Genomic DNA, 25,719 nt, shown 5'->3' with positions numbered 1-25,719 from the left:
AACAACATTTAGAACTGGACATGCAACAACAGACTGGTTCCAAATAGGAAAAGGAGTACATCAAGGCTGTATATTGTCACCCTGCTTATTGAACTTCTATGCAGAGTACATCATGAGAAACGTTGGGGTGGCTAAAGCACAAGCTGAAATCAAGATTGCTGGGAGAAATAACAACAACCTTAGATATGCAGATGACACCACCCTTATGGCAGAAAGTGAAGAAGAACTAAAGAGCCTCTTGATGAAAGTGAAAGAGGAGAGTGAAAAAGTTGGCTTAAAATTCAACATTCAGAAAACTAAGATCATGGCATCCGGTCCCATCACTTCATGGCAAATAGATGGGGAAACAGTGGAAACAGTGGCTGACTTTATGTTTCTGGGCTCCAAAATCACTGCAGATGGTGATTGCAGCCATGAAATTAAAAGACGCTTACTCCTTGGAAGGAAAGTTATGATCAACCTAGATAGCATATTAAAAAGCAGAGACATTACTTTGCCAAAAAAGGCCCATCTAGTCAAAGCTATGGTTTTTCCAGTGGTCATGTATGAATGTGAGAGAGTTGTACTGTGAAGAAAGCTGAGTGCCAAAGAGTTGATGCTTTTGAATTGTGGTGTTGGAGAAGACTCTTGAGAGTCCCTTGGACTGCAAGGAGATGCAATCAGTCTATCCTAACAACTAGTCCTGGGTGTTCATTGGAAGGATGCCGGAGCCTGCCGGCAAACGAACCGGTCACGGGCGCAATCGCCGAAATACCTGAGAAATAAAAGAAAAGACTAGGAAAGAAAGACTAGGAAAGAATGGGGTTGAGAGGGACGGAGTCAGCTCTCGACTGAAACCGACAACCGACAACCGACAACCGACAACCGACAACCGACAACCGCCGACTTTATTGAGGAGTGACATGCTTATATATGAGCAAGGGAGTGGCGTCTTAGTATGATTACAATCAGTTAAAAGATTATCATGATCACAATCAATTAAAGATTATCTAAGGATTACTTAGACATAAACCATACACAGGAGCCTGACAATCTCGTCAGGAAAATGGGTAAAAGGTCGCTACAGCAATTTCCTTGAGGGAGGTGAGAAAGGTCAACGTGTACTTTAATAAATCAGGGGTGGCGGGACAGAGAGGGACCTCTTGATCTCTCTCAGGGCCAAGAAGGAGCCTGAGCGGTCAGGCTGGCTCCCCGCAGAAGGACTGATGTTGAAGCTGAAACTCTAATACTTTGGCCACCTGCTGTGAAGAACTGACTCATTTGAAAAGACCCTGATGCTGGGAAAGATTGAAGGTGAGAGGAGAAGGGGACGACAGAGGATGAGATGGTTGGATGGCATCACTGACTCAATGGACATGTGTTTGAGTAAGCTCCGGGAGTTGGTGATGGACAGGGAGGCTTGGCGTGCTGCAGTTCATGGGGTCGCAAAGAGTCAGACACAACTGAGTCACTGAACTGGACTGATAAGATGCTAACAAAGATCTTCTGGTTCCAAAAATTATACTCTTTTCCTTAAGACATCAATCAAACTATTCAAACTAAAAGCCATTTGTCTGAAAAAACAGTAAACTAAGAAATGTAATAAGTGGGTTTAAAAGTGTTCTTCATCCATTTCCCTTTATGTAATAGATTTCTGATCTGAAATCCTCTATCATATAAAAAGAAGTGAAGATGTGCTATCAACAAGAGGAGAATGGCCAACTATACTGCTACAACATAGCATCTTTTAAACTAGAAACATCTCTCCAAGTATTACAATGCCGTCTACCATATTCACAGTTGTTGTTTTTTCTCCCTCTCACTGCAGAAATGGCAAAGCAATCTGAAATATCTTTATCATTTAAGGAGCTTATATTTTCTCATGGAAATTTTATCAGAATGGTTTAAGGATATTATTTTCACTTTCATATACAAAAGGAATACTTATTGGCATTTTGTTTACATTACACTGTGTGTATGTGTCTGCATGTGCATGCATGCATGCACGGTGTTAATTGAGAAGCTCAATGCTGTTTGATTAATATCAAAGCAGATAATTGATTTTGATAATCTGACAACTTTGATTACAAAGTAGGCACTTGGTCGTTTTTTTTAATTTTTATTTTTTCTTGTTCCTTTATCTATAGTATTTCCGCCTGCTCAAAATTCTTTCCCCACTGTTACAAACATCAACAGATCCAACCAGATTTCACTATTAAGGAATATGGGCAAGTACCAAGGTAAAAGTCAATTTGATGCCTTAAAAAAGAAAATTTAGGCTTTAAGATTTGCATTTTTTATGCGTCATTAAATTTCCAGTCTAGAGCATAAAATGGTGATTTGCATTTTAATGATTTAATTTCACCTATAAATATTTTATCAAAGTATTTTAAAGTAGCTGTATATTCATTTAATAGTATTTACTGACTATCTAATAATATTGCAGGCATAGGACAAGCAGAAAGGAAAATCAGATTTACAGATGAGCACTAAGATCTACTACAGGTATTCTAAACTGCCAATTGCATAATATTATAACTATTTTCAATTGAACTTGTTTGTTTAATGCTGAGGAGCCATAAATGCCACAGGAATAAAAAATATGTACTTTTTTCAAGAATGTAAGATGTTATATATAAATTTTGGTCTTAGAAAGTATCAAGATCCATCCATCTCTCTCTGGAATAAGAGATACTATCTGAAACTTATTAATAATTAAACTTTCATTAATCTTTACATAAATGATTATAAATGTTTTTATAATATTTATAAATGATTGTAAACATTATAAAACATAAATGATTATGATTTATTACACATGGGAGGTTATCAAGGGCCAATTAAAGTCTTACTTAAATATAACATTATATAGTGCTTGATTACTAATTTATAAATGTAAACTAATGATGTTGTTAAAGTGCTGCACTCAATATACCAACAAATTTGGAAAACAGCAGTGGCCACAGGACTAGAAAAGGTCAGTTTTCATTCCAATCCCAAAGAATGGTGATGCCAGAGAATGTTCAAACTACCACACAATTGCACTCATCTCACACACTAGCAAAGTAACATACAAAATTCTCCAAGTGAGGCTTCAACAGTATGTGAACCAAGAACTTCCAGATGTTCAAGTTGGATTTAGAAAAGGCAGAGGAACCAGAGATCAAACTGTCAACATCTGTTGGATCATAGAAAAACCAGAGAATTCCAGAAAAACATTTACTTTGGCATCATTGCCTACTCTATAGCCTCTGACTGTGTGTATCACAACAAACTGTGAAAAATTCTTAGAGATGGGAATACCAGACCACCTTACTTGCCTCCTGAGAAACCTGTATGCAATCAAGAAGTAACAGTTAGAACCGGACATGGAAAAGTGGACTGGTTCCAGATTGGGAAAGGAATATATTGGTTGTATAGGGTTGTATATTGTTATCTTGCTTATTTAACTTAAATATACAGAGTAAATAATGCAAAATGCTGGACTGGATGAAGTACAAACTGGAATCAAGAAAGATCAATAACCTCAGATACACAGATGACATCACCCTTATGGCAGAAAGAGAAGAGGAACTAAAGAGCCTCTTGATGAAAGTGAAAGAGGAGCGTCAAAAAGCCAGCTTAAAACACAACTTAAAAAAAAAAAAAACAACTACAATCATGGCATTTGGTCCCATCACTTCATGGCAAACAAATGGGGAAACAATGGAAACAGTGAAAGACTATTTTCTTGGGCTCCAAAATCACTGCAGATGGTGACTGCAGCTATGGAATTAAAAGATGCTTGCTTCTTGGAAGAAAAGCAGTGACAAACCTAGACAATAGATTAAAAAGTAGAGACATTACTTTGTCAACAAAGGTCTGTGTAATCAAAGCTATGGTTTTTCCAGTAGTCATGTATGGATGTGAGAGTTGGACCATAAGGAAATCTGAGAGCTGAAAAAATGATGCTTTTGAACTATGGTGTTGGAGAAGACTCTTGAGAGTCCCTTGGACTGCAAGGAAGTCCAACCAGTCCATCCTGAAGGAGATCAGTCCTGAACATTCATTGGAAGGACTGATGCTGAAGCTGAAGCTTCAATACCTTGGCCACCTGATGCGAAGAACTGACTCGTTGGAAAAGACCCTGTTGCTGGGAAAGTTTGAAGGTGCAAGAAGGGGACAACAGAGGATGAGATGGTCGGATGGCATCACCGACTCAATGAACATGAGTTTGAGCAAGCTCCGGGAGTTGGTTATGGACAGGGAGGCCTGGTGTGCTGCATTCCATGTCGTTGAAAGAATCGGACAAAGGAGGAGGAGCCAAGATGGCGGAGGAGTAGGACGGGGAGACCACTTTCTCCCCTACAAATTCATTGAAAGAACACTTCAAAGCAGAGCAAACTTCACAAAACAACTTCTGATCATTAGCAGAGGACATCAGGCGCCCAGAAAAGCAACCTATTGTCTTCGAAGGGAGGTAGGACAAAATATAAAAGATAAAAAGGGAGACAAAAGAGCTAGGGACAGAGACCCGTCCCAGGAAGGGAGTCTTAATAGAGGAAGTTTCCAATCACCAGGAAACCCTCGCACTTGTGGGCCTGGGGGAAGTTTTCGAATCTTGGAGGGCAACCTAACTGGGAGGAAAAATTAAATAAGGCCTACAGATTACGCGCCTAAAAGCAACTCCCAGCAGAAAAGTACCCCAGACGCCTGCACCTGCCACCAACAAGTGGGGACGGAACGGAGAGGAGCGGGCGGCATTGCTTAGGGTAAGGACCAGGCCTGAAGGCCCTGAGAGCAATCGGAGGGAGCTCTTTTAAACTGTGGGATAGCAAGGGAGAAAATTAACCGGCCCGAACACACTGCCGGCCGTTCGCAAAACAAAGGGACTGAGGAACTCCAGAGAAGAGCCGGCCCATCCCCGCTGGAGGCAGGGGGGAGGGGAAAAAGGCAAACTCAACCCCTGAGAAGCCACCCCTCCCACACGGCAAACAGGCCTCCGGTTTCTATCTAAAGACTTCCTGAGATTCTGGATGGTCGACATCCGCCGCTGGGAGGGTCGCGGCTAGAGGCCAGCTTCTGAGAACAAACACAAGCCGCAGGCAGCCGACCTGCGCGCTGGGGCCGTGGAGGGAAAAGGCGCGCTGTACCCGGGGAGAGTGCGCCCAAGCCCCTGGCTGCCAGAGCCGCTCAGGCCGCGGAAGGCACAAAACGCAGGCACAACCGAATCTGCGCTTTTGTGGAGTACCCTAAAACTGGAACCGCACTCAACGCAGGGCCCACTCCAAAAAGAGCAGCCGGGAGCCTGAGCAGTGTAGACGGGGAAAGCACAGACACCTGTGAGCGGGGCAAAGCCAGTGTGGCCGGAACACGGTGAGTGCTATCCACACAGAGCGGTATCTGTCTGCAGCGCCCCGCCCTCCCCGTAGCAGGACTGAACTGAACTAGCGAACCTAAATAAGAGATCACCTCCACCCACCTGTGTCAGGGCGGAAATTAGACACCGAAGAGACAGCAAACAGAAGCCAAATAAACAAAGGGAACCGCTTCAGAAAGGACTGGTGCAACAGATTAAAATCCCTGAAGATAACACCGGCTACACCGGAAGATATCCAGAAGTGTAAGCTGGAAAGAGGAGCTATCTGAAAATGAACTGAACCTACACTGACCACAACAGCTCCAGAGAAATTCCTAGATATATATGTATATATTTTTTTAATTAAAAAAAAATTTTTTTTTCTTTCCTTTTTATTTTTTCTCTTTTATTTTCTTTTAAAATTCCCTATTACTCCCCCATTATGCCTCAACTTTCATTTTCATATATTTTTACGATTTTTTTAATTAGGGAAAAACAAAAATTTTTTTCTTTCTTTTTCTTGTTTTTCTCTCCTATTTCCTTTTAAAGTCCTATAATACTCCTCTATTATTCCTTAATTTTCATTTTCATTTCACTATAACCTTGCAAAAAAAAGAGAGAGAGAAGTCCTAGTTTTAAACCGAACTTCATATATATTTCTATATTTTTTTGTGTGTTTTTGTTTTTGTTTTTAAATATTGTATTTCAAAGAGTCTAACCTCTATGCTAGATTTTTAATCTTTGTTTTTCAGTATGTGCTATAAATTTTGGACATTTAAGAATCCAATATTCAGTTCTCATTTCTATTCAGGAGTGTGTTGATTACTCTCTCCCACTTTTGACTCTCTGTTTTCTACCTCAGAACACCTCTGTTTCCTCCTTTCCCCTTCTCTTCCCAATCCAATTCTGGGAATGTTTGTGGGTGTCTGGGCTACGGAGAACACTTTGGGAACAGATAACTGCGTAGATCTGTCTCTCTCTTCTTGAGTCCCCCTTTTTCTCCTCCTGCTCACCTCTATCTCCTTCCTCCCTCTTCTTTCTTCATGTAACTCTGTGAACCTCTCTGGTTGTCTCTCACAGTGGAGAATCTTTTCATCATTAACCTAGAAGTTTTATTATCAGTGCTGTATAGTTGGAGAAGTCTTGAGACTATTGGAAGAATAAAACTGAAATCCAGAGGCAGGAGACTTAAGCCCAAAGCCTGAGAAAACCAGAAAACTCCTGACTACATGGAACATTAAGGAATAAGAGACCATCCAAAAGCCTCCATACCTACACCAAAACCAACCACCACCCAAGAGCCAATAAGCTCCAGAAAAAGACATACCATGCAAATTCTTTAGCAACGCAGGAACATAGACCTGAGTGTCAACATACAGGCTGCCCAAAGTCACATTTAACACATAGACCCATTGCAAAACTCATTACTGGACACTCCATTGCACTCCAGAGAGAAGAACTCCAATTCCACGCACCAGAACACTGACACAAGCTTCCCTAACCAGGAAACCTTGACAAACCAGTCGTCCAACCCCACCCACTGGGTGAAACCTCCACAATAAAAAGGAACCACAGACCAGCAGATTACAGAAAGCCCACTCCAGACACAGCAATCTAAACAAGATAAAAAGGCAGAGAAATACCCAACAGATAAAGGAACATGAAAAATGCCCACCAAGTCAAACAAAAGAGGAGGAGATAGGGAATCTACCTGAAAAAGAATTTAGAATAATGATAATAAAAATGATCCAAAATCTTGAAAACAAAATGGAGTTACAGATAAATAGCCTGGAGACAAAGATTGAGAAGATGCAAGAAATGTTTAACAAGGACCTAGAAGAAATAAAAAAGAGTCAATTAAAAATGAATAATGCAATAAATGAGATCAAAAACACTCTGGAGGGAACCAATAGTAGAATAACAGAGACAGAAGATAGGATAAGTGAGGTAGAAGATAAAATGATGGAAATAAATGAAGCAGAGAGGAAAAAAGAAAAAAGAATCAAAAGAAGTGAGGACAACCTCAGGGACCTCTGGGACAATGTGAAACGCCCCAACACTCGAATCATAGGAGTCCCAGAAGAAGAAGACAAAAAGAAACGCCATGAGAAAATACTCAAGGAGATAATAGCTGAAAACTTCCCTAAAATGGGGAAGGAAATAGCCACCCAAGTCCAAGAAACCCAGAGAGTCCCAAACAGGATAAACCCAAGGCGAAACATCCCAAGACACATATTAATCAAATTAACAAAGATCAAACACAAAGAACAAATATTAAAAGCAGCAAGGGAGAAACAACAAATAACACACAAAGGGATTCCCATAAGGATAACAGCCGATCTATCAATAGAAACCCTTCAGGCCAGAAGGGAACGGCAGGACATACTTAGAGTAATGAAAGAAAATAACCTACAACCTAGATTACTGTACCCAGCAAGGATCTCATTCAGATATGAAGGAGAACTCAAAAGCTTTACAGACAAGCAAAAGCTGAGAGAATTCAGCACCACCAAACCAGCTCTTTAACAAATACTAAAGGATCTTCTCTAGACAGGAAACACAGAAAGGTTGTATAAACGTGAACCCCAAACAACAAAGTAAATGGCAACGGGACCATACCTATCAATAATTACCTTAAATGTAAATGGGTTGAATGCCCCAACCAAAAGACAAAGGCTGGCTGAATGGATACAAAAACAAGACGCCTATATATGCTGTCTACGAGAGACCCACCTCAAAACAAGAGACACATACAGACTAAAAGTGAAGGGCTGGAAAAGAATATTCCACGCAAACGGAGACCAAAAGAAAGCAGGAGTTGCAATACTCATATCAGATAAAATAGACTTTCAAATAAAGGCTGTGAAAAGAGACAAAGAAGGACACTACATAATGATCAAAGGATCAATCCAAGAAGAAGATATAACAATTATAAATATATATGCACCCAACATAGGAGCACCGCAATATGTAAGGCAAACGCTAACGAGTATGAAAGAGGAAATTAATAGTAACACAATAATAGTGGGAGACTTTAATACCCTACTCACAACTATGGATAGATCAACTAGACAGAAAATTAACAAGGAAACACAAACTTTAAAGGACACAATGGACCAGCTAGAACTTATTGACATCTATAGAACGTTTCACCCTAAAACAATCAACTTCACCTTTTTCTCAAGTGCACACGGAACCTTCTCCAGAATAGATCACATCCTGGGCCATAAATATAGTCTTGGTAAATTCAAAAAAATTGAAATCATTCCAGTCATCCTTTCTGACCATAGTGCAGTAAGATTAGATCTCAATTACAGGAAAAAAATTATTAAAAATTCAAACATATGGAGGCTAAACAACACGCTTCTGAATAACCAACAAATCATAGAAGAAATCAAAAAAGAAATCAAAATATGCATCGAAATGAATGAAAATGAAAACACAACAACCCAAAACCTATGAGACACTGTAAAAGCAGTGCTAAGGGGAAGATTCATAGCACTACAGGCCTACCTCAAGAAACAAGAAAAAAGTCAAATAAATAACCTAACCCTACACCTAAAGTAACTAGAGAAGGAAGAAATGAAGAACCCCAGGATTAGTAGAAGGAAAGAAATCTTAAAAATTAGGGCAGAAATAAATGCAAAAGAAACTAAAGAGACCATAGCAAAAATCAACAAAGCTAAAAGCTGGTTTTTTGAAAAAATAAACAAAATTGACAAACCATTAGCAAGACTCATTAAGAAAGAAAGGGAGAAGAACCAAATTAACAAAATTAGAAATGAAAATGGAGAGATCACAACAGACAACACTGAAATACAAAGGATCATAAGAGACTACTATCAGCAGCTCTATGCCAATAAAATGGACAACTTGGAAGAAATGGACAAATTCTTAGAAACGTATAACTTTCCAAAACTGAACCAGGAAGAAATAGAAGATCTTAACAGACCCATCACAAGCAAGGAAATCGAAACTGTAATCAGAAATCTTCCAGCAAACAAAAGCCCAGTACCAGATGGCTTCACAGCTGAATTCTACCAAAAATTTAGAGAAGAGCTAACACCTATCTTACTCAAAACTCTTCCAGAAAATTGGAGAAGAAGGTCAACTTCCAAACTCATTCTATGAGGCCACCATCACCCTAATTCCAAAACCAGACAAAGATGCCACAAAAAAAGAAAACTACAGGCCAATATCACTGATGAACATAAATGCAAAAATCCTTAACAAAATTCTAGCAAACAGAATCCAACAGCATATTAAAAAAAATCATACACCATGACCAACTGGGCTTTATCCCAGGAATGCAAGGATTCTTTAATATCCACAAATCAATCAATGTAATACACCACATTAACAAATTGAAAGATAAAAACCATATGATTATCTCAATAGATGCAGAAAAAGCCTTTGACAAAATTCAACATCCATTTATGATTAAAACTCTCCAGAAAGCAGGAATAGAAGGAACATACCTCAACATAATAAAAGCTATATATGACAAACCCACAGCAAGCATTACCCTCAATGGTGAAAAATTGAAAGCATTTCCCCTAAAATCAGGAACAAGACAAGGGTGCCCACTCTCACCACTACTATTCAACATAGTTTTGGAAGTGTTGGCCACAGCAATCAGGGCAGAAAAAGAAGTAAAAGGAATCCAGACAGGAAAAGAAAAAGTGAAACTCTCTCTGTTTGCAGATGACATGATCCTCTACATAGAAAACCCTAAAGACTCTACCAGAAAATTACTAGAGCTAATCAACGAATATAGCAAAGTTGCAGGATATAAAATTAACACACAGAAATCTCTTGCATTCCTATATACTAACAATGAGAAAACAGAAAGAGAAATTAAGGAAACAATACCATTCACCATTGCAACAAAAAGAATAAAATACTTAGGAGTATATCTACCTAAAGAAACAAAAGACTTATACATAGAAAACTATAAATCACTGATGAAAGAAATCAAAGAGGACAGAAACAGATGAAGAAATATACCGTGTTCATGGATTGGAAGAATCAATATTGTCAAAATGGTTATATTACCCAAAGCAATCTATAGATTCAATGCAATCCCTATCAAGCTACCAACGGTATTTTTCACAGAACTAGAACAAATAATTTCACAATTTGTATGGAAATACAAAAAACCTCGAATAGCCAAAGTAATCTTGAGAAAGAAGAATGGAACTGGAGGAATCAACCTGCCTGACATCAGACTATACTACAAAGCCACAGTCATTAAGACAGTATGGTACTGGCACAAAGACATAAATATAGATCAATGGAACAGAATAGAAAGCCCAGAGATAAATCCACGAACCTATGGTCACCTTATCTTCGACAAAGGAGGCAAGGATATACAATGGAAAAAGGACAACCTCTTTAACAAGTGGTACTGGGAAAACTGGTCAACCACCTGTAAAAGAATGAAACTAGAACACTTTCTAACACCATATACAAAAATAAACTCAAAATGGATTAAAGATCTAAACGTAAGAACAGAAACTATAAAACTCCTAGAGGAGAACATAGGCAAAACACTCTCCGACATAAATCACAGCAGGATCCTCTATGACCCACATCTCAGAATATTAGAAACAAAAGCAAAAATAAACAAATGGGTCCTAATGAAACTTAAAAGCTTTTGCACAACAAAGGAAACTATAAGCAAGGTGAAAAGACAGCCCTCAGATTGGGAGAAAATAATAGCAAATGAGCAACAGACAAAGGATTAATCTCAAAAATATACAAGCAACTCCTCCAGCTCAACTCCAGAAAAATAAATGACCCAATCAAAAAATGGGCCAAAGAACTAAACAGACATTTCTCCAAGGAAGACATACAGATGGCTAACAAACACATGAAAAGATGCTCAACATCACTCATTATCAGAGAAATGCAAATCAAAACCACAATGAGGTACCATTACACGCCAGTCAGGATAGCTGCTATCCAAAAGTCTACAAGCAATAAATGCTGGAGAGGGTGTGGAGAAAAGGGAACTCTCTTACACTGTTGGTGGGAATGCAAAGTAGTACAGCCGCTATGGAAAACAAGTGTGGAGATTTTTAAAAAAAAAACTGGAAATAGAACTGCCATATGACCCAGCAATCCCACTTCTGGGCATACACACAGAGGAAACCAGATCTGAAAGAGACACGTGCACCCCAATGTTCATCGCAGCACTGTTTATAATAGCCAGGACATGGAAGCAACCCAGATGCCCATCAGCAGACGAATGGATGAGGAAGCTGTGGTACATATACACCATGGAATATTACTCAGCCATTAAAAAGAATTCATTTGAATCAGTTCTAATGAGATGGATGAAACTGGAGCCCACTATACAGAGTGAAGTAAGCCAGAAAGATAAAGACCATTACAGTATACTAACACATATATATGGAATTTAGAAAGATGGTAACGATAACCTTATATGCAAAACAGAAAAAGAGACACAGATGTATAGAACAGACTTTTGGACTCTGTAGGAGAAGGCAAGGGTGGGATGTTTCAAGAGAACAGCATCGAAACATGTATATTATCTAGGGTGAAACAGATCACCAGCCCAGGTTGGATGCATGAGACAAGTGCTCGGACCTGGTGCACTGGGAAGAGCCAAAGGGATTGGGTCGAGAGGGAGGTGGGAGCGGGGATCGGGATGGGGAATACATGTAAATCCATGGCTAATTCATGTCAATGTATGACAAAAACCACTACAATATTGTAAAGTAATTAGCCTCCAACTAATAAAAATAAATGAAAAAAAAAAAAAAACACTAAAAAAAAAACCAGACATGACTGAGAGACTGAACTGATGAATTATTTATTACTTATGCATATAAGCACTAAAAATAAAGATATATATTTGTAATAAAGATGAAAACAAATATTCCCATTATTTCTTTAATGTCTTTTATAGGCATGGAAAGTTATTGAATAACGATCCCAAACCAAACACAAAGGCAGATTTGCTGCCTGGAAATCATCAGGTAAGGGCAAAGAGAAACACCATGTCATAGATATTATAATAGCTACATTTTCATTTTTTAATAGCATCCAGACAATAAAAAGTACTTCAAAATAAATAAATTACAGTGAATGGTAACTCATAAAAAGTAATGAAAGAGTTTATGGAAACAGAAATTGAAGGAAAAACAAGCTAATACTCAAGTTAGTGACTTCTTGATATAGTGATAAGGATAATAATATTCTAATGCTGATATATCTATGGAAGAATAAATTGACTGTGTACGTTGGTGAGGTGGCTTTCAAATTTCTATCACTCTTTGCTTCTTTTCTAAAGTCTTCCCTTCAGAAAAAGTTAAATTAGGTTACACAGATAATTTGGGGAGTTATTACTAAGGATGGGATTCCTTGGTGGCTCAGACAGTAAAGCGTCTGCCCACAATGCGGGAGACCCGGGTTCGATCCCCAGGTCAGGAAGATCCCCTGGAGAAGGAAATGGCAACTGATAGTACTCTTGCCTAGAAAATTTCATGGATGGAGGAGCCTGGTGGGCTACAGTCTATGGGGTCGCAAAGAGTCGGACACGACAGAGTGACTTCAGTATAGCTAAGGATATCTTATACAACTCAGATATTCAAACAAATATGTGCCACAGGACAAACTGTTTTATAGTGGTTCTTCCACTGAAATATTCATTTAGCATATATTTACTTCAAATTAGAGGTAAAACATTAAAACTAAAGAATAAGGTTTTAGTGAATTACAGAACTAATTTTTATGTAAAATTATATTTGGCTCAATGACTTGGATAAATTAAGATACTTTCCAGTTAATACCAAAGCGATTTCCACTTAAATTAGTGTAATAAATGAGATTTATTCAATGGTCATTTATGGAAACCTTAACTGCAGATTACTTGGAAGAATTTACAGAAGTATAAAACATGGTCTTCATTCACCAAGAACCTGTTCCATATGGGAAAAAAAATATGAGTAAAATATTTTAGGGGATAATGTATGGCAGTTTATTAATTTCTGCCAACATACATACAATTGATGCAGTGGTAAAGAATCAGCCTGCCAGTGCAGGAGAAACAAGAGACTCAGGTTCAGTCACTGGGTTAGGAAGGTCCTCTAGAGTAGGAAATGGCAACCAATCCAGTGTCCTCATCTGGAAAATTTCATGGACAGAGAACCCTGGTGGGTTAGAGTCCATGGGTTTGCAAAGAGTCAGATATGACTGAGCTACTGAGCACATGTACAACATGCATATAATAAGCTTCATAGGTATTCAGAGAATAGTGAGGTCTTTGTGAGCTAGACCAGTCAGAGGAAAAGCTTTGGAAGAATTACCACTGGGATTCACATGAAGAATATGCATCATTTTATTCCTGAAGAACAGTGGAGAGGAGGTTGCACTTGACATTAAGTATGATGTTACAAACTAAAAGTCTTTTCACAAGCTTTCTCTCCAACTGAACCAGCTTTCCCCTTTTTTTTTTTTTTTTTTTTTTGCCTTTCTGATACTTTGGAATTAGACTCAGATACCCTCACTGCCACCCTCTTCATCACATTATGTAGCAAAAGTTAGATGCATCTATAGAAACTTCAGAATCAGACATGACAGCAACTGAACAGCTACATAGAAACCTATGTATACATACATCATCATAGCATTTTTGACACTGTATTAAAATATGTGTCAGTCTCTCACTATGGTATTCCTTTCACCTTCTTGAATGAATTGAATATATAATATAATATATATATATATATATATATATATATATATATATTTTACCTTTAAGAAATCTATTGTGGATGTTCTTTTGGCAAACACATTGTAATAATATTTCAGAGCCTAGAAATGAAGTGGCTTACCCCATTTCTTTCATTTTTGGCGTATGTCTCTTTTCTCTCACAAATCACTGCCCCTTTAGGTGTATATCACCATGTTTTAAGGGCTTCCCTGATGACTCAGGCAGTAAAGCATCTACCTGCAATGCTTGTAGGAGACCTGGGTTTGATCCCTGGGTTGGGAAGATCTCCTGGAGAAGGAAATGGCAACCCACTCCAGTACTCTTGCCTGGAAAATACCATGGATAGAGGAGCCTGGTAGGCTACAGTCCATGGGGTTGCAAAGAGTCAGACACAACTGAGCAGCTTCACTTTCACCATATTTTAACAGGAATTAATTATTGTTACTGTTATCCTCAAATTCATCAATGACTTTATTGGGTTTATTTCCAGCACTGCTCAAGGTATATTTCATGGCATACTGACTTCCACAAAAATGACCCACCAATGTCATGCCTGATCAATTCTTTTAACTCCTCTACCCCTATTCTTTGTCCTTATTCCAGGTAACCACTCTCATGGTTACCTTCAGGACTTTGTCATCATTAACAATTGTAACAAATTAGGAAATCTAGATGACAACTATCCCACTCTGGTATTTACATAACTTAATCAAAAATATTTAGGCATTTCCCTATTTATCTAAAATCCTCCATGCTGATGGCCCTACTACTTTTTCTTTATTTATTACTACTCTCAAACATTATTTTTCTTCATATGTGACTTGGACCCATTGTCCAGAATTATTGCTCTTTTTGTAAACACTTAACATTTGCTGGCCTCCTTCAAACTCACTTAAGGGGGAAAAAAAAACAAACTTCACTTCTGATTAAATCCAATTATTGTCTGCTCTATAACCACCTAAACAGCACTATGTTCCTATTGAAAAAAGTAAAACTATGCATTCTGGACTCAATTCAGATTTATGATCATGATTTCAAATGGTAGCTCAATACAGTCATAACTGTCTATGTATCTCTAATAAATTCACTTTACCATTTTCAGTGATGACAGTTTCAGAGCTTTCCTGCTTTCTCAAATCTCCAATACTCGCATCTCTTTTCACAATGAACTGTGAAATCTCATCACATTTCATAAACAAAAAAGACACTATTATATTTTCAAACTCTCTCAGACTTCCAGAAACAACTCCACAAAACTGCCTGCATCAGTACTACACGGCCTGACTTCTTTCAACTCCACAAATCTCCCCGCTCTTCTCTAAGGCCAATCCTTCCACTTATGTTTTCAGTACCTATGACTCCAATATTCTCACAAGAAAAAATTCTCTCTCTTTTACTTTCTTACTTTATACCTCCCTCCATCTCTTCCTCTTAGATCATTCACATTGCCTGACATGACTTATAATACTCTACTTTCAAAATGCTTCCCTTGACTCCATTTTCCCTTGAGTAACCACTCCATATCTGTTATTAATAATAAGACCATTGAAAGATTTATTTATTTTAGCTATGTACAATTTCCTGATGCCAAATATCTACTCCTTCATCCTAAAGGTTTGTTCTCTAACATTCCATTGAAACAGCACCTATCAATGTCTACAATGACCTACAGTTTAGAGGAGATGTTGCCTAATTGTGATTTTTCTAAGTCTATTGCTTTTGTTAAGGAGTCAGTAGAAAGGCAACAGTACTCACTCTTTCTAGCTGTCCTGGAGACAGTGTAATAGTGACCAGTGCCTTGGATATGCCTGAGTAAAGCTTTAATATTGATAAGCAAAATTCTATGACACTATGAGGAAATGTTCAGCATAAATATTTGCTTAATACATGATAATAGGGTAAATAAGACAATCATTTTAATCAGTTGTCAGGTTTCTTGTTGAATAAATGACCCTAGTATAGTGAGTTTGTTAATGACAAAGTAGTAATCCTATAAGGAATTATAATGATCACTGGTAATGTCAACATCTATCTATATATTTATTTATATGAATATAAATTTAGCACTGAATGATAATTGTAAATTACTTTATTCCATGCATCAGTAATTTATGATGGACATGCAATTGATCCAGGTAAGAAGCAGAATGCAATATCAATGTTCCTATATTCTAAAAGCACAAAAGAGTTCTAAAAGCATAAAAGGTTTCACAATACTGAGGAGAAGCATTATGGAATGATTAACTATTACACTGTCAAGCTTTAACTATGCAAACTATGATTAAATTAAGGGAATTATAAGTGCTTATTTTTGTTTAAAGATCCAAGTACATTATAAAAACGGGTCTACTATTCAAATATTCATTAATTTAATTTTTCTTAATTATAATAAAGAATTGATTAAAATTATTTAATTTTTCTTAAATATATATAACCCCATCCAAAGTAGGTTCAAGTGCCTTCTTTTAACCCCCATTACTCTCCATTATTACTTGAAAATTTTTAACCACTTTTTGTTTACCAAGGCAGTAAATTACTAATTGGCCTCAATGTTTCTTTCCTACATTTCTTTCAAATCTTCACACACTGCTTCCCTTGCTACTATATAATGGCATAAACTATTTATAAACAATACTGTGCATGCATGTACTAAGTGCCAGGCCTGGTACATAATATTAACCTATAAGGAAACCTGTAAATTTAATCTATAAAGAAATAAAGACCTAAGGCTAATTTCACATTGCCAAAATTCCAAATTCTTAGCTAATAAAAGTGATCACGACCTTCACTATCCATAAAGATGTAGAATCTCAGCTATATATCACTATTTCTGGGATTATAGCAACACTTGTAGCTCACTAAGTCTGTTATGCCCTTATTCTTTTGCATGGGACTTGACCAAATATATTCAGTTTATACAACCTCTCTGCTTTATGCCCTTTCTGACCCTCTTCACCCTTCTTCAACAACTCCTAGTTGCAAAGCAAGATAACTCAGGCATCACATTCCTTGGATAAACTTCCTTGAATGGGCATGCCTTCATTTACTCCTTCATTTACTCCTAAAACATCTATTATCATATATAATATTATCGATCTCTCTCTTTTTCTTACCATAAACTTCTTGGAGGAGCTAGAAATATTAATTCAGTGTTTATCTCCAGTGCCAATAAAATATCAGGCACTCAAATTATCTTTGCTTAACAGAAGGTTTAGTGCTGGTAACCTTTCAGAAGGTAAATACCATGCAATGACAATGGAAATGCATAATCAGGCATAAAATGTTCCTTCCAGAGATTTTCTAACAGATGTGAAAAAAAGAGATGGGATAGCAGAGCAACATAAATAAATTCAAGTGACAGTTACAAAATATTTTTATTCTAGAATAGAGAAGACTTGTGCATGTTGGTATCTCTTTCACATGTGGGGTGTGTGTGTGTGTGTGTGTGTGTGTGTGTGTGTAATGACAAAAAAGGAAAATCTTACTAGAATCATTGATGGAATAAATAATAGATGATATTTTGTTCAGGTTTTAAAGACACAGAAGGGAGAATATAGGTTAGGGTAAAAGAGGTAAATTAGAGTCATAGCATCATTTAGTTTCAATATAATCTTGAGGAAACCACTTGGTCTATCTGATCCTGAGTTTTCTCATCTGTAAATAAGAGTTATCAGTCTTATGTTAAACATGCTGATGTCCATATCCTACTCAAAGAAGCTCTTCTTCACCAGGACTGAAGTGTGTTAAAACCCTATACGTCCCTTATATGATTATAATGTGCAACCAGGATTAAGAAGCACTGCTCTATGAAGAGGGATTGACACAATATATTTCCTGTTCAAGTGCCGATTACTGGCTTATGAAGAGAGTCAGTGTATCCCATCAGAAGGTACAAGTGAGCAGAACTCTGAAGGGTGAAGATGAAAGACGGGAAACAGGATCTAATAATAAGGATGAGAGAAGCAACAGTAAGAATAAGTTGTTTGTTCCTTGGATGCTAACTATATTTGAAGAGAAGCATCAAAAAATTGGTGTGTAGGTGGAGAGAAGCATTACATTGGCTGAGTTTGGAATAAGATGTAAATAAAACAAAAAAATGAAACAATAAAGCATATCTACTACTTATCTATTATTCATTACATACTTTGAATATGACATGTATAATTAAAAGTATCATGTTAATTTTAACTGTCAAAAAAATCTAGATAGGCATCATGCGTGCCACAGAAAATTTGTCAAAATAACAATTTCAGGCTTCCATTAAAAATTCATTAAGTGCATTCAGAAGAAATGTTTTCCCAGTTTTTCCCATCAGAAGATTACCTACCAAACTTATTTAGGCCCCACAAGAGGGGGGATTGGAATATCTTCACAAGAGGGGATTGGAAATGTATATTTCTAACAAATATTTTGAATTATTGCAGTGAACGGACTAGCTGGGAAATGTGTTGTTCAGGCACTAAGTCAGAGTAATTGCCTAACTCCGTGATGCAGACACCACATTAATTATATATGCCGCACGTGTCACCATCACAGCACAGAAGCCAGCTTTAAACTCAACTCAAGGAAAAGTAAACAACAGTTTTCCTTGAAATACCTAAGTGATGCACAAACACGATGGGACTAATATAGTGCATAAGAGCTTATAATGAAAAACAGCAGTCTTTTACCTGGTCCCAAGGTACCCACCACTCATCTCAGCCTCAATCTCTAGTGGTGACCATAATTTCATTCTAATAACTCAATTACAAAACTTAATAAACTATAAGCCATGCTATATTGTGATTGTATCAATACCCTTTACTGAAAAGCCAAATAATAAACAATGATGTCATTTTGTTACATTATTATTCCCCAAACCTTTTTCATTATATGATTCTATAAGGAAATAACTGTAGAGCAACAACTCCAATAAATATTTTTTTACATATTTCATATGGATTTCTGTGTGAAGTACTGTACTATATGTGTATCAAAAATATAGAAAAGTATATTTTAAAATAAGAAGAAAAATCTTCTAACAAACTTTCTGCAGTCACTGGATTGTCTTGCGTACCCCTGGTCATGTGTTTCCCCAGCCTTGGAGCCATTACTCTACAGACCGTGTGCTGCATGAAGGAGGCCATTATTATCATCAAAGTCAAATCACTATTTTTTCCTACTTTCTATCCATTTCTATAATAAAGGCATGTTTCAGTGTGCTTCATATTTGAACTATGACTTAATGAAAAAGCTTTTGCTTTTGCCAGGGATTCTAATTAACTTTTATTTCCTTACTGACCAAAAAATAACATGTTTTAATTTCTCACATTAATTTTATTTCTAGTTGTGCCTGTTATATAGAATCCAATCCCAACACAACTGTTTTCCCCAAAAGATTTCCTTTCCAGAATTATCCATCTATCTCCCTGTGTAAACTGGAACAATCATTACAATAATCTTGTTTCCATCGTGATACTTTCCTTCACTGTAATTAGAACTGGAATTATGCTGCCTTATTAAAGGCCAATGGTTATTCACTTGTAAGTGTGTATGTGTGTGCACATTTTTGTATTGAACAAAGCAGCTTCTGAATCGATTTTTCATAACTGGTAAAGTGATTGCCCTCACCCAGTGGGGGCCAACTCACCCATGCAATCCTTACTTTAGTTAGACAACAAGTCATTCATCTTTGAATTTGTTCACCATGGCCTCTCTTACATAATTCCATGCCTTTGTGAACAGCTGTGATCTTTATGTGGGAAAAAATAAATGAAAGTGAAGGGGTGTGTTAAGTATACCATATTTGCTATTAAAATGTATCATTTTGTGACCATTTCAAGAGGAAGGAAAGAGAATGATTCCCAATACTAAATGCCAGGGTACATTCTACAAAGAAATTGAGCTACCCCAACTCCATAAAGTGATCACTCAGTGAATGCTACTGATTCTAGGACAGCATCTCCCACATTAAGTGTTAAATTTACTGTTTTCTCAATCTTAGTCATTATTTCTCGATTCCACCCCCTGCCATTCTGTTGCTTAATTAATTTCTTCATTAAAGGTATATATGAGTTAAACCTTTCAAATCTTGAAGGTAAGTAGTGCATAGGACAATATGTACACAAGATGAGAAAACTTCCTTTCTTCTAGCAATTGGAAAAAAAAATCTAGATTATTGATTACTCTTTATGTACCAGAATATGCCTAAACTCATTTAATGTTCACTTCTTACCAGGGAGATAGCTGTTTTATTTTCTAGTCCCATTCTGCATATAAAGAAATAAAGCAGTAAAAGTCAAATAACTTGCATAATGTTATATGCATGGTAAATGATGGAGACAGGATTAAAATCCCAGTGATCAGTTCCAGAGCCTACAATCCCAGTCAATTCCAGTCTCTCCAAGATGATATTCAATGAATTAGTGAATGGGAATTAGACTACTTTAAATGATTCATGGTAGTGTTTGGGTGTGCATATGAGTACACCTACTATTGGTCAGGTCTTTTCAGATGGCTCAACAAGTAGGAAATCTGCCAGCAATTCAGGAGACACAGGAGATGTGGGTTTGATCCCTGGGTTGGGAAGATCCCCTGGAGGAGGAAATGGCAACCCACTTCAGTATTCTTGCCTTTAAAAATCCCATGAAGAGAGGAGCCTGGCGGGCTTCTATCCACAGGGTTGCAAAGAGTTGGACATGACCGAGCACAACCACGGACAGCTGGACTATGTGTTTACTTTGCATGACTTTAAAGATTTCCCTTCTTTCAATGAGAAATTTCTTTAGAGTCTTGGGAGATGGAGTCAATGGATATTAGTGGTAGTTGAAAACATAATTTCTCAAAAAGATAAGAAAGCATTCAAGAATATGGAATGGCTATGTCAGGTTTATTAGAAGAGAGTCAGGGAAATTCATTAGTGGAGTGGAGAGATAAGCAGTTTTCAATATATATATATATATATATATATATATATACACACTAATCCAAACCCCTACCTCCTCTCTTTGTTCACAGGTTGTAAAGAACCTGAGACCTTGTTAATTATTGATGTACCAGGCTTCATGCATACACAGATCCTGGATCAATGGTTAATTACAGAAGTTATCTCCTCCAAAATATTAGCTTTATAAAATAGATTTACATATCTATTACTTTTATTGGTCAAATCTACCTTTCTATCTTTTAACAGTCACTAAAGCTTTTATAAATATTTAACAAGGTATTTTTCGCTTCTTTTCAGTGACAGAAATGTAGTATCTATTCAGCAGTCAGACAGAAGATGTCAAGATGCTGATCAATTAAAAAAAGAAAGTGATTCCAGTGGAAAACATTTGACTTTCACCAACATAAAGGTCATCATATCATTATGTCATTTGCTATATTTGAAAAGGTCTTCTAAAAATGCAGCTTTAACAGTAAAACAATGTCTATTTTTATCAACATAAATGTCATATTTTTATAAATCTGATTTTTAACGTTGCAATTATGCTAAAGTTTATGTGCTATAGATATGCTAGTTTTTTAGTTAAAAATTTTATAATAGACTAATCACGAAAAGAAAATAAATTGAGAATTCCAATTGTACTCAGATTGTGATTGCATTTCAAAAATGAACAGTGAATGAAGACATTTCAAAATAGAATGCATTCACATGAAATTATTTATTAATTAAATAATATATCATGAAATCAGACTGAACTCATTATTAGACTACTCAGAAACTAGATTTGATTTTCTTTTTCAAAGGACAAGATCAAAAATCTAAGTGGTAAACAATTTCATTCCTTTTTGATGATGAACTTGTCTGATAAATTTTGAGACAAAACATATGCTAAGTATCCTAATATATTTCAAAAGCTTTAGAGCTCTACCACAAAATTAATGGTATTTTATGAGAGTAGCAACACTGAAAGAAAAAAAAAAGCAAGTTTGCACTTGCATAGGTTTTTCCTAAGTCAGAGAGTTCTTAGGTCAGATTCCCTGAAAAACAATTCTCAAGTAGAAATTTGTTTGCAAGAGGTTCACTGCAGGAGTGCTTTGGGGAACAACACCTAAAGCAATGAGGAAAGAAGTAGAATTGTGATACGCTTCAACAGAGGACTCCTCATAGGTTCCAGCCTAGAGTGAGAGGAATCTAAAATAGGTAGTACGGAAGGGAGTGATGAAATAACAGTTGTGACTTTCAGACCAACTACTGCAACAGAAATCCCTTTCCTGTTTGCATCCACATACTCATCTAGCTCATCAGTGAAATAAACTCAGTCTTTCTGCTCCTCCAAGCCATCCTGCCTTAGATGCAAGCTGAGGGAGCAGTGTCAGTGCAACAATAGTGAAAGATAAGAAGGTCTGGGCCACCAGATCAAGCAGCTAACTTTTGTCCTCTGACTCTGTGCATACCTGATCATAGATGTTCTTAAGTTTTACCCTGAATTGTTGTTGGTTCCACTCAACTTTTGACTTGATTGGTCTGACAGAACTTAGCTCATGATGGCCAGCTGTAGCCCCATAGTCACTTAGTATTCCATGATCAGACAGTTGAAATTATCTCTAGTTCACCAAGAGCTGTTTTTCTGAATGGGGTGGGGGGGGGGGGTGGCTTTCTCCCACAGACAAAATGGCTTTGGCATTAAACACTATGGGTTTACATTCTCATTCTTTTATTGAGGTTTTGCACAGATTCTATATGATGCTTTTCTCACCACCGATTCCTTTGGTATTACAGATTCAAGCTAGGTCACCTAGCACAGAGGCAGGGCTGCTTGCCCTACAGCCAATACCTGCTGAAGAGTCCTTTCTCACTCTTAGTCCCAGTCACATTTGTTAGCTTTTACTGTTACATAGCAAATAGATCAGTGTGAGAAGCACAAAGTGAAACGATTTTCCTCTACTTTCAGGGGAATGTCTCAGTTACACCAAAACATGAGAAGTCTAAAACCAAAAATTACTAAGGTAGCCTGCCCCTGAGTCTTTGTAAGATTTATTCCCCATCCTCTGATGTTCACATGTCTTACCAAGGCCTCCAACTTTCTTACATTTTTTGCTCATCTATGTAATTAATATGATGGCATATACATAATAGAACACTGAGATCTTATGTCCAGACAATCTTGGACCCTTTGGAGATTATGACATTCACCCTGAACAAGACAATGTATGCTCAGTCACTTCAGTCTTGTCCAGGCCTTTGCCACCCCGTGCAGCCTGCCAGGCTTCTCTGTCCATGAGATTTTTCAGGCAAGAATACTGAGTGGGTTGCCATTCTCTTCCTCCAGGGGGTCTTCCCAACCCAGGGATCTCCTGTTTTGCAAGTGGATTCTTTCCCATTGAACCATCAAGGAAGCCCGAACAATACAATAAAAATTAATGTGTATTATTGACTATTCCATGAAGGTAAACTTATTTCTTATTCTATACATCTGAGTCCCTTTTTCTGTTTTGCATATAGGGTTATCGTTACCATCTTTCTAAAGTCCATATATATGTGTTAGTATACTGTAATGGTCTTTATCTTTCTGGCTTACTTCGCTCTGTATAATGGGCTCCAGTTTCATCCATCTCATTAGAACTGATTCAAATGAGTTCTTTTTAATGGCTGAGTAATATTCCATGGTGTATATGTATCACAGCTTCCTCATCCATTCATCTGCTGATGGGCATCTGGGTTGCTTCCATGTCCTGGCTATTATAAACAGTGCTGCGATGAACATTGGGGTGCACGTGTCTCTTTCAGATCTGGTTTCCTTGGTGTGTATTCCCAGAAGTGGGATTGCTGGGTCATATGGCAGTTCTATTTCCAGCTTTTTAAGAAATCTCCACACTGTTTTCCATAGTGGCTGTACTAGTTTGCATTCCCACCAACAATGTAAGAGGGTTCCCTTTTCTCCACACCCTCTCCAGCATTTATTGCTTGTAGACTTTTGGATAGCAGCCATCCTGACTGGCGTATAATGGTACCTCATTGTGGTTTTGATTTGCATTTCTCTGATAATGAGTGATGTTGAGCATCTTTTCATGTGTTTGTTAGCCATCTGTATGTCTTCCTTGGAGAAATGTCTGTTGAGTTCTTTGGCCCATTTTTTGATTGGGTCATTTATTTTTCTGGAGTTGAGCTGGAGGAGTTGCTTGTATATTTTTGAGATTAATCCTTTGTCTGTTGCTTCGTTTGCTATTATTTTCTCCCAATCTGAGGGCTGTCTTTTCACCTTGCTTATAGTTTCCTTTGTTGTGCAAAAGCTTTTAAGTTTCATTAGGTCCCATTTGTTTATTTTTGCTTTTATTTCTGAAATTCTGGGATGTGGGTCATAGAGGATCCTGCTGTGATTTATGTCAGAGAGTGTTTTGCCTATGTTCTCCTCTAGGAGTTTGATAGTTTCTGGTCTTACATTTAGAGTTTAATCCATTTTGAGTTTATTTTTGTGTATGGTGTTAGAAAGTGTTCTAGTTTCATTCTTTTACAGGTGGTTGACCAGTTTTCCCAGCACCACTTGTTAAAGAGGTTGTCTTTTTTCCATTGTATATCCTTGCCTCCTTTGTCGAAGATAAGGTGACCATAGGTTCGTGGATTTATCTCTGGGCTTTCTATTCTGTTCCATTGATCTATATTTCTGTCTTTGTGCCAGTACCATACTGTCTTGATGACTGTGGCTTTGTAGTCGAGTCTGAAGTCAGGCAGATTGATAACTCCAGTTCCATTTTTCTTTCTCAGGATTACTTTGGCTATTCGAGGTTTTTTGTATTTCCATACAAATTGTGAAATTATTTGTTCTAGTTCTGTGAAAAATACTGTTGGTAGTTTGATAGGGATTGCATTGAATCTATAGATTACTTTGGGTAGTATAGCCATTTTGACAATATTGATTCTTCCAATCCATGAACACGGTATATTTCTCCATCTGTTTGTGTCCTCTTTGATTTCTTTCATCAGTGTTTTATAGGTAAACTTATTTCTTATATGGATAAAAATTTATTCACTAAATAAATTTCCTTTCATAATTTAACTGAGACTATGCTGATGTGCTGTAGTACTTACTACATTCAAATCAACAGCTAAAACTGAAGGTACTTCTTGGTTGAGTTTGAGAGCATCCTCTAATTGACAAGAAGCCATATAATTTTTACCAAGGAAGGACTTATGAGCTACATGAGGCTTGTATGGGAACCACCACCATCATTCATATATTTAAGGGTAGCACTAATCCCTGTTATGTTCTACCTACTCCCAGATTATGATATTGTTTTTTAGTTACCATCTTTGCCAGGGAAAGGGCAGTTTCAGAGACTAACACTTGGCCTTTACAATAGGCCAAGGAACTAATGTAGTTTTTCCAACAACCAAATATATCCGGTGTGGAAATAGATCATCATGGAAATTCTTATAAAGTGGGATTGAGATGACTAGACCAAAAGTGAGGGAGACCTGAGCTAGGACTTCATTTATTTCACCTGGCCTCTGTAAGCCCTAAAGCTGAGACGTGGTGATGTTTCAGACTCTAGTAATTAATTTTAACTTGAAGTCTGTATTTGGCTGTTATCAAAATACCCAATTTCCCTTTCTTACACTGATAACCTGCGAAAGAAAATGATCTAAGTTTTCTTTGGAAAAAGACCTATTGGGGAATTACTGCCATGTACACATTCTGTAGTATTATTTTTTTCTGCTTCCCCATGAGGATGCAGCAAC

The 25,719-nt window shown here is 37.3% G+C and overlaps 1 long non-coding RNA gene across 2 annotated transcripts; it reads left to right on the top strand.

Moving 5' to 3' along the window:
* Positions 1–868: 868 nt before the first annotated feature.
* On the top strand, positions 869–21,439 carry LOC110124670 (uncharacterized). 2 transcript variants are annotated; one of them, XR_011489857.1, is made up of 5 exons: positions 869–1,293; positions 2,127–2,219; positions 2,426–2,484; positions 12,252–12,321; positions 21,280–21,439. It is a non-coding gene; the product is annotated as an uncharacterized lncRNA (long non-coding RNA). The 2 variants fall into 2 exon arrangements; XR_002309839.2 differs by lacking the exon at positions 21,280–21,439 and having other exon boundaries at positions 12,252–12,480.
* The last annotated feature ends 4,280 nt before the right edge of the window (positions 21,440–25,719 follow it).

Source organism: Odocoileus virginianus, chromosome 1, assembly GCF_023699985.2.
Source record: "Odocoileus virginianus isolate 20LAN1187 ecotype Illinois chromosome 1, Ovbor_1.2, whole genome shotgun sequence".
NCBI classification, from domain to species: domain Eukaryota; kingdom Metazoa; phylum Chordata; class Mammalia; order Artiodactyla; family Cervidae; genus Odocoileus; species Odocoileus virginianus.
Note: the sequence above shows the minus strand (reverse complement) of the source record. Positions and strands in the feature narration are given on the sequence as shown.